Raw genomic sequence first — 10,595 nt, forward strand, 5'->3', positions numbered from 1 at the left:
ATAAGAATTCTAATTTGGCAAATTTAAATAATTCGATTTGTTCCTGTTTTGACCGATAAATTGCTCTTGTCAGAAACCGTGATATATCCTCGTCGTGGAATTTTTCCCCTGTTAGCATTTTTCCATTTCTGCAAACCTCGACTCTGTTAATTTTAATTACATAAAGCATGTTTGCATCTATGCGAGCCGGGGCCGTGTTTAATTAACTTTAACATCTTGTCGCGAGTTTGTGTATTTGATGTGGTCGGCGCACCTGTCCTAAATTATCCAGAATGTTTTGTGGAAATTATAAGAAAGCTCCACATCTCGCAACTTTCATCATTAAGTTTGCTTTATCGCACTTAGGGGATTTATTTCGCCAACACTCAGGAAAGCGGATAAATACTGAAAAAAGAATTGAACAACAAGCTTTTAAAAATTTGTTTTATTTTGCTAGTAACTCAGAAAGTCGATTTGGCTGGATCAGTAGTGACAGTGTAGAATATGAGATGGGTGGTAGTATGGATTCTGGCACTTCCGTTGTTGAGAACTTTGGAACGGTCAAAGGTGCGAACTTTGTTCAAACATTCAGTTACAGAATCCATTGTTATGTTACAGTTATGTATCTGTTACATCTTAAGAAAGTTAAGTAGTTAAACGTTCATGTGTTATTTGCATCCCTCCTATTGTTTCAAATAACAGACGTCTCACTCAAGTTCTAGCTAAACACGGCTAACTAAATTCTACTCTTGAAGAATATTTTCTTAGTGTTGCGTTTGTTTTAGTTGAGGTAGATATGAAACATGAAATAATGGATGAAACTATTCTCTCGCTAATTATCGTTGAGTTGAAATGTTTCATCGTTGAACCTCATTGTTTATTTAATACAATGGTTTATTTGTTAAATAGGTTTATTGACATTAAATTATTATTGGTAAAGTCTGGTTTTTTTAATGGAAATCAATAAATCAAAATTTTGGTGAAAAATTGATAGCAGCTTATCTCCATAGCCACAAATTTCGTTTTTCATGTTTAGATGTTAGCAAAATTTTGACTTTTGTGAATTTTGTGTACCTGTTTGCTCTTTAAAAGCGTGATAATCGAATACTTGAGGACAAACATCATTGCTTAAGGTCTAAAGACTGAATTTAGTGTAATAACAAGCTCTGAAATTGACCATTTTTTAAAGAATTTAAACTCTGCACAAGTTTAAATCCTCTTATATACAAGGTGTCCCAATTTAGTCCATCGCCTAAAATTATTTTAAACTATACAGTGTGTTTGAAAAATAAGTTACCATACAAACTTGTGTTTTTTTAAATGGACCACTTATCGTTTTTGGATGTAAATTTTTATGGCAATGTTTTTAAGCAAAACTTTTATTGGTCGATTTTGCTTAATTTTAAAAATAAGACGTTTTTCTTGACAAAAACTTGTACTTTTTAAAAATTTATTATACAAAAACTAAGACATCTGGAAATATTTTTTCTACTACCACAAAGACGAATTAATTAATATTGAATGTTAAAAATCTTTTCATTTATCAATTGTAGACATTAAAAGTTTCTTTTTTTAGATAGACAATTTATGAATCTGTTAGATGCAAAAATAAAAAATAGGGTGTTCCATTTAATTTTTTTAAGTTATGCAACTAAAAGTTCTTCTTAAACTTCTTAATTTATTAATCTTTACAAATGTAAAACACTAAATTATTACTACAGCTTTAAATTCTGTACTTTATTCTTTGCAGAAGTAAGAAAAAATTTGTTCTAGCTGTCTTAGTTTTAGTGTAATAAATTTTGCATGTTTTCGTCAAAAAAAAACATTATTTCTAAAACTAAGCTAAATCGACTAATAAAAGTTTAGCGTAAGAACATTGTTTTAAAAAGCTAGATCCAAAAATGCAAAGAAACATAAAGTGTTTCATTTATAAAAACACAAGTTTGTAACTTATTTTTGAGACATGCTGTATAATTTTTAGGTGATGCACTAGATTAGTATCTATTAATGTCCAATACATTTTAAATTTTATCATTTAAATTTTACTAATGGACTTTTTCAACTCGTTGGGACACCCTGTACCTACGATGCAGTATCAAACATTCTAATAAGCGAAAACAATTTTCATAAAATTTCAAATGAAAAATTATTGAGCCATTGTTTTTTTAAAATTGTTGTTGTATTTCTTCATGATGGGAATAAAAATACAAACTAATCAGCATTCAATTGTAGTTTTTAAAGTGGTATCATAATTATCCTTTTATTGCATTTCATAAATTTTTACTATGTAGAAACTTAGGTAAACTTGATTTTTTGTAAGATTAAATTTTTAAATTAAAAAATATTTCAAAAATTAAGCAAAATCGACCAATAAAAGTTTAGCTCACAACAATCAGTGTTAAAAGCTACGTCCAAAAATGCACTAAAATATAGGGTGTTTTATTCAAAAAAACATGAGTTTGTATTGTACTTAATACTTAACCCATTTTTCATAAACCCTGTATACTTGAAAATAATTTTAGATGTTACAGGGAGAATATCTATTAATTGTGTGTACAAATTAAATGTTTTAACATTTAAAGGTCAATAATGGACTTTTCTTTGTATACATTATACAAAGTGGTTATAAATGATTTTCATCTAGCCAACTGTGAATTTTCCATGTAAACTAAAAAATGCCGCTTTACGAAATTAGGGGTACCCACTTGTTTAAACTCAAAATAAAAAAAACCGCCGTTTACTAAGCGTCCACTTCGAAAATAGACTTCAATTATAAACTTGTTTTCTTCCAAAGTATACATTATTATCAATTATTATTGGAAATTAGTTGAAACAATAAAAGTTTAATTAACAACAATTTATTATTAAGTCACACTAATGACAGAACTAGAGCTTTCAAAAAAAGTAGAGTGGCACAAATAAAGTTACATGCAAAAAATTTCAAAGCTGGCTAGATGAGAATCATTTATAACCTCTCTGTATAATAGACTTGAAAAAGTATAATCATCGTACTACCTTAAAACTTGTAATAAAACTCTGAATAGGTATTTTTACTCCTATTAAAACAATCAATAAAAAATGCAATAACAATTTTTTTAAAACAATTTTCTGCTTGTAATTTTATAGAAATTGCTTTTGATCATTAACATTTTTGATACTGTTTTGTACATAAAATGATCCTAACTCGTTCTTTTGTTTGCTACTACTACGCTATTAGTTAGTACTTTCTGGTATTTGTGGTAAGTACTTATTTTAGTCATGACTAAATTTACATATGTTGAAAGGAAATTCTAAACCAGTCAAAAAAATATGTTTTTATCATTAAACATATAAAAGACGATAAAACTCAACTATTTTCTGGATTTTTATTAAAAAATTACATTTCTTTTATTACTTCATTAAGTGCAAAATTAGAAACGGAAATGTGGAATAATGATATTAGGAAGCACAGATATTTTTTATCAAACTGTCATAAGAAATTTTTGTAACGTCAGCAATCCAATGAAAATAAGGCGAAATCTGTGTGAAAATCAACGGATGTCGATGTTGTCGGTCACAAAAATTTTGATGTTCAGTTGTTGCAGGAAGAACGTTCAAAAATCCAATTATTCCCCTCTCACCGTCTTGATTACTGTATAAAGGAGCTCCAGAATCATATTCAGACATGACTGCTTCTTCAGAAATAGGAACAGTACAAATTTGAAAATCTTTATCCAAATTCTCAACATAATTCAATTCCGGAAATTTAATTTTGCATTCAGACATACGATTAATAGTAACATTTAAATGACCCAAACCAATTAATTCTTGTGGGTAGATAGTAATTACAGAATTGGCATCAGCAGTTACAGCTCCTTTCATTTTGGGATTTTGGGTGTTTAAATTGAAATAATTTTCGTTCCAGCATTTTTTCATTAAWATTACTGTTTATACGTRTTCCTTTAATATGAAGCAAACCCATRTCATGTTTTCCAGTTTCTTTATCATATTTGGGATGAATTGTAGCTTCTGTATTGTTGTAACGTTCGACAGTTACTCCATCAATTTGAGCTTCGGCAATAATTTGATTGGAGTTACTGCAAAAATCATGTTAGCATGAGTTAAAACAACATTTTAACTATTTACTCTTCTTTAAGAAGACAAAAAGCTGTTGTGAGGATCCAGAGGAGAAAGCATTATTCCTAGACATGATTTAATCACTAAATCGTCTTTTATATGTTTCATTTTAAAAACGTCCTTTCTTTCGACTGGTTTAGGGTTTCCATTCAACATACGGCTTTTAAAATGGACATGACTGAAATAAGTACCAAGAGTAATGGAAAGTACAACTTACCATACTTACCGTCATTGACAAACAAAAAAATAAGCAAGCACTGAAATTGACCATTTTTGCAAGATTTTAAACCCAAACAAGTTTGAATCCTTTTAAATACCTACGATGGAGTACCAAAAATTTTAATAAGCAAAAACAATTTTATAAAGTTACAAATAAAAAAATTAATTGTCCATTGTTTTTTGAAAATTATTATTGTATTACTTTATGATGGGAATAAAAAATACGAACTAATTAGCATTTTATTTATATTAATTATTATTTTCTGAAAGCAAATAATTAAAATAAACCGCTTGGTTCCATACTTTATACTTTATACCCTGTATACAGAAAAAAAAAATATATAATAAATTTTGTGTAATTTATTGAAATAAGCTCGAAGTTGATGCATGTTCTAAATTCTTCTTTAGCTTTAGTTTCAAAATTGTAAGTTTTTTAACTTGTTTCTCAAAACCTCAAAAACGGTGCCAACAGACACTAACTTCTTTGCGTTTTTGCTCTTTATGTTTATTTTGTATTCTCGCCAATTTCTTGCTTAAAATTAGAGAATATTTAGCAAACCTGCATTTTACATTTTACTTTTCGTCTTCTAATTTTCAAAAACTGTAAACGGTACGGAATTTGTTCCTATATATTTTTCTGTTTTGTCAAAATTTTCTTAGACGATTTTTTGTGTTTTTTTAATAACATTGTTTTCAAATTAATTCAAAATAAACTAAAACAGACAACTTTCTTTATTAAAATTACCATAAATGAATTTGCTAGTTATGCCAATGTTAAGACTGTTTGACATTAATATTAAAAAAAACAGACTTTAGTTTATTTAATTGTAGTCGAACCAATCAAATTCAAGATTTTGCAAAAACCTTACCGATAAAGAACTGTTTTAATTCAATTCGAATTTGCTTTGAAAAAGACGCAAAAACAATAAATTTAAATTAATTTTTCCAATTAGTCATGAAAAATTAATGTTAGATAAGAGACTATTTTGTCAATTTTTTTCTTAGTGAATTCCAAAAAATGCAGATTAAAGCTTTTATATGACTTTAAAAAAAGATTGAATGATTGAAAGCCAACGCACTCTTGGTGATGTTTTTCTTTAAAACGTTAATTTAGACACTTTTAATTTTTTTTCTCTATGAAACTACTACTTTGTAGAATTATGATTCAATTTTTGTTTCTTACCTTCAATCAATCCCCACCTTTTGCCGTTTTCGACTTTTAGTGMTTCCAAATTTTCCAGGAAAAAATAATTGYTATCGCGTGACAAAGATGGTTAAATTAACGTTTTACACGTGTGTGAGAGCGTTCAAACTATCACGTTTCACTTTAAACAAACTATTTAAGATTTTTGCAACCGAAACAAAACTTTTTTCAACTGTGCTTGCATGGGTTTCCAGCTCTTGGACGAGTTCATGTTTTTAAATACCACTAGCTAAATATCTGCTCCAGTGGTCGTTTTCTTAGAGCGTAACTTCACCGGAAAATTTAATCTTTTGTAGTAAAAATCCCAAATATTGATCCCTAAACCACTACAACTGAATTAACAAATAAATCCCGTTCTCCCTTGAACGCAACCAATAACGTTCCTTAAACTTTCAAATGGGATCGTTTCAATCGAAACTACACCAAGCAACGATTATCTCGAGGACTTTCCCCGAATACAAAACGAGAATCCTTTAAACGAGACTTGAAAAGGGCGGTTCAGGTAAATAATATTATAAGTTAATTATTTCCCTAAAACCGACAAATTGAAAGTGGATAAATCCTCAACCACCTTTAGTCGACCCATAAATCCTAATATAAGGCGAACATAAAACGGTAATGTCGTTTTTAACGCCACCGAATGTAAGAATCGTTTTTTACGAGCTCGCAAAAACACCCAAAGAAATTAAAAATTTTATCTGTGTATTTTGCGATCGCAAAACAACGAAGAACCACATCTTGTACCTCGAAATCCGTTTCCGCCGAAAAGAAACCAACACTATAATTAAAAAAGAAATGATTTAAAATAGCGGGCCTTGTTTGGTTGGCAGAACTGCGTGTGTCTGGTAATTACAGCGAATCACGCCATTTCAGCTAAACGAAGTTAATAAATTGGCTGTATTTAACTACCACATGCAATTAGCTCTAATTCTAGTAATAATGCAGAGTTGAAGCACTAAAAATGGAATAGATGTGGTAAAAAATTTGTTGGTTTGTGACCACGTAAATTTAATTATTAACAGAGCTGCCAGTGACGACTCTTGGAAATATTAGTCTGGTTGGAAATTTCGAGCAAAAAATGCTGAAAAATATTTACTAATTCAGCACTTCAAACCTGGAATGATTTATTAACGACAGTCTGCATCGGATTAAAGTTTGCATGAAATATTTTTATAAAATGACTGTCACAAAGATGAGCGTCATGCTGCCAATTAGTTGTGATTCAGTTTTCCGGGTGATGAAAATGCGCGATTATTACGCGAATAAAAAATCAACTAGGGACAAACGTCACTGAAATGGAATTTTCAGTGTTTTTAAATTACCTATCCTGGAACAGGAGAGATTAGCATAAAAGCAAAATACCTTTTGTTATAAATACATCAGAAATGAATGATAATATTTTGTTAGCTTTATTTAATAATGAAATAAAATAATAGTTGTTTTAATTCCATTTAATTCTACAAGATCAACATAAAATCGCTGAACTTTCTAGCGTTTAATGAAAGTTTTGAAACCTGTAAAGATTTTATAACATTTTTAAGTAACAAAATCTAAAGAACTGCAAATTTCTACGTCTCAAAAACTTGTAGAAAATAAGAGTTTTTTAGCTTTCTAAAATTTGAGCACTCTATATTAAGTTTCTGAAATATAAATTTAGAAATATAGTGTTTCAATCTTCCAAATTAAGAGAATTTTAAAATTATTATACATTGGTATTTAAAGATCGCAAGATTTTAAGATTCTTCAGTAGATTTTATTTTAGAAGGTTTTAAAAACACGTTTCTAAATCAGTTTCTTAATTAGAAATATCAGACATACTAAAATTTTTCTGAAATTTTAAGGGTTATACATTTCGCTAGTTTCTTTCAATGTTCTTCTTTAAATTCTATTCAATGATTAAGATTCTAGATTTCTCATATTTTGTATGTTCAAAATTTAAAAAATATTGTAAAATTTTACAAGATCAACAACATTCGACGAGAATTTTGAAGCCTGTAAAGATTTTATAATAGAAAAGAATAGAATTATGTTTTATTCACAATATAGACCACATATTTAAATACTCTTTTTTGACAAACAAAAATTTAATCGAAAAATCAAAACAACATTTTTTTTCATGTCGTCAGCGATCGTCAGCGAAATTTCATAAAAACGTGAATTTATTGAAAATGTTGAGGTTATTTTTCACAGATGTCAAATCAACTATATAAATTGATAAATTTATATACAGGGTGCGCCAGAACTCGCGCCCCAGAGAAAAATGTCATTTAAGGTAAGATATCAAGAACATGGAAAAAAATGTTAAAAAATTTTATCTATAATAATTTCGAAATTATAAGAGTTAAAAGTTTGCACTTTGCCTCTATTTATTTCTGTTGGAAAAATAATTGTAAAACAAAAAATATACAAAATTAACAGTCTCATTAAATAGATATAAAANTTTCACTTTGACGCTATTTATTTCTGTTGGAAAAATAATTTTTTATATTTTTTTCCTGTAGGTTATTAAAAGAAGAAACAAAAAAGCTGTATCGTAAATTGTAATTATGTTTAACGTTATTTTTCTCTGAGGCGCGAGTTCTGGCGCATCCTGTATAACTAAATACAGGTGCCAGAACTTGCGCTCCAGAAAAAAAAATCAATTAAGATAAGATACCAGGAACATGGAAAAAATGTTTAAAAAATTCTGTCTGTCAAAAAATTTGACATTTATTTTTTGACCTTCGACTTTTTTATGTCTATTTAATGATCTTACATATGTTTTTTTTTATTATTATTTAATAAAGGTACAAAAATTTTACCAATAAAAGCCACAAATAACATTAAACAGAGTTATAATTTAGGATACAGTTTCCTTGTTTCCTCTTTTAATAGCCTATAACAAGAAAAATTGGAAAATCATTTTTCCAACAGTAATAAATAGAGTCAAAGTGCAAAATTGAAACCCTCATAAATTCGAAATTTTTATAGATAGAATTTTTTAACATTTTTTTTATGATCCTGGTATCTTACCGAGTTCTGACTCACCCTGTATATGTACCACTTTCCACCTTATGTATCTAAGGGAACGATCATGAAAATTTCAATTTATAAAACATTATAAAACAATGAAATTACTCACAATTATACTACGTTGTAAACTGGCAATTGTAATAACAAAGTGCTAAAACCTTTATGATTTTTTGGAAAGTTATTCAGTGAAATTATTTTAAATCTAGACAATTCAGCTTTATTTGATTTGTACGACGTTAAATTTTATACCCCATCTTCATAAAATTTAAATCAATATTTATGCATATTTGAAATCCAAGTTGATGACATTTTCTTTCTTATTAACAAACAAATTAAATTTTTATGGACATGTTTGAGATAATAAGCAGTAAAATAAAAATCCTTGACTGTTGTTTGCGTCGTAATATGGAACAATTTAAAAATACTTATTCTTTTATTTCGTATGCAATATCACAATTTATGCCATTTTCTTTTATTGACTTGGAACACGTTTTATGCAGAAAATGTCAAAAATGAGTAAAAAAAGTGGGTCAGGATACTCGATACGACCTCGAAAAGCTATTTAAAAATAAAATTATGGACAAACATATCACAGCTCCATCAGCACATGCCACTTCCTGTGAAGAGCACTAAACAAAGAAATTTCATTAACCATTCCCATCGTTGTTGTTTTACTCTCACTGCATCTCTTTCTCTTCCGTAATGGGGATGGAATTAGCTGCAGCTTTCCGTGCAATTCGCATTTTTCCCAAACAAGCAAAATCGATCCAAGAAGTGGAGTTTGAGGATCGATTCAGTATCACTTACCGCTTATCTAAGCCACCAGACCGGATGTTCTCTGTTATCAGTCGATTTGTGCGTTTGTTTCTCCATGTGATTGAGTTGTTTGATGTTGGTCGTTTGTTGTGCGCCATCAGCGACATCCTTTGTATCTTAACGAATCGGTGAAAGGGCGGAAATTCGAGCATTGCTGACGAGTTGTCGCAAAGACACGCTACGAAATTAAATATTTCGACGGAAGTATTCTTTTACTCGAAGAAAATATGAAGTTTATGTATTTATAAGAAACGTTTATTTTTATAACTTGTTCAGTTTTCAATTGTGTTTATGTGAGGGTAAATTGATTTAAAGTAATTAATGCGAATGGATCAATATGCGAGAATGCGGGGGAAAATTGCCCCAATTACTTTTTCCAACAAATGTATTAATTATCAGCATGAAACTTCCTCAAAATAAACACATCAAATACCCCTCGTTAAAAATACATCGGAAATGAATATTAATATTTGGTTTATTTATTATTCAGTAATTACGTTTCCCTTGATAAAAGTAAACAATGCAAGCCAACCGTTTTTTAAAAACGATCAGTTGAAATGAACTTTAATCAATCGAAACAATTAAATGGTCGATTTCTAGAAAGCATTGAATATTTTAAAAAGCACTGAGGCACTTTAGTAAAAATAGCCGTAGAAAAAAGCAGCTTCATATAAAAAACAAAGTAAAAATCTTCAAATAATAAAGTGCTAAAAAAATAAAAAATTAAAGTTGCACTTTCATATCTTAGAAACTGTACACATAAAACAAGTGGAGTTATTTTGACTTTTTCAGACCTCTACTGCTTTTTAAAATTTTTACACAACTATTAAAATCACCCTGTACAACACATCCTAAGCAGTTATCCTAATACAGAGTGCGCCAGAACTCGCGCCCCAGAGAAAAATAACATTAAGGTAAAATACCTAAATTGTGACTCCGTTTAATGTTATTTGTGGCTTTTATTGGCAAAATTTTTGTACTTTTACCAAATAATTATAAAAAACCGTTGTCTGCGTTGGTTGACAGTGATATAAAGTCTGTCCAATAGCCCAAAATTGTGAACTTGTCAAAATGGTGAATTCCGGTAGATGACGCACGCGCCACGCTTCATAGGAAACTGTAATTATTAAAATTTGAAATTTTGCAGAAAATTAAATATGACAATCGTTGACATATTTAATCAAATATTGATCTGTCACACAACCAGTCTATATTTTTAGCTTAAGAAGCGCAGTATCTATAGTATCAT

At 29.2% G+C, this 10,595-nt stretch overlaps 1 pseudogene; it reads right to left on the bottom strand.

The window, feature by feature from the left end:
* Positions 1-3,342: 3,342 nt before the first annotated feature.
* LOC123011274 lies at positions 3,343-4,400 on the bottom strand (annotated as a pseudogene).
* Positions 4,401-10,595: the final 6,195 nt, after the last annotated feature.

This window comes from Tribolium madens, unplaced genomic scaffold (genome assembly GCF_015345945.1).
Source record: "Tribolium madens isolate multiple individuals breed KSU strain unplaced genomic scaffold, Tmad_KSU_1.1 Scaffold_91;HRSCAF=231;Tcas5.2_LG7, whole genome shotgun sequence".
NCBI lineage: Eukaryota > Metazoa > Arthropoda > Insecta > Coleoptera > Tenebrionidae > Tribolium > Tribolium madens.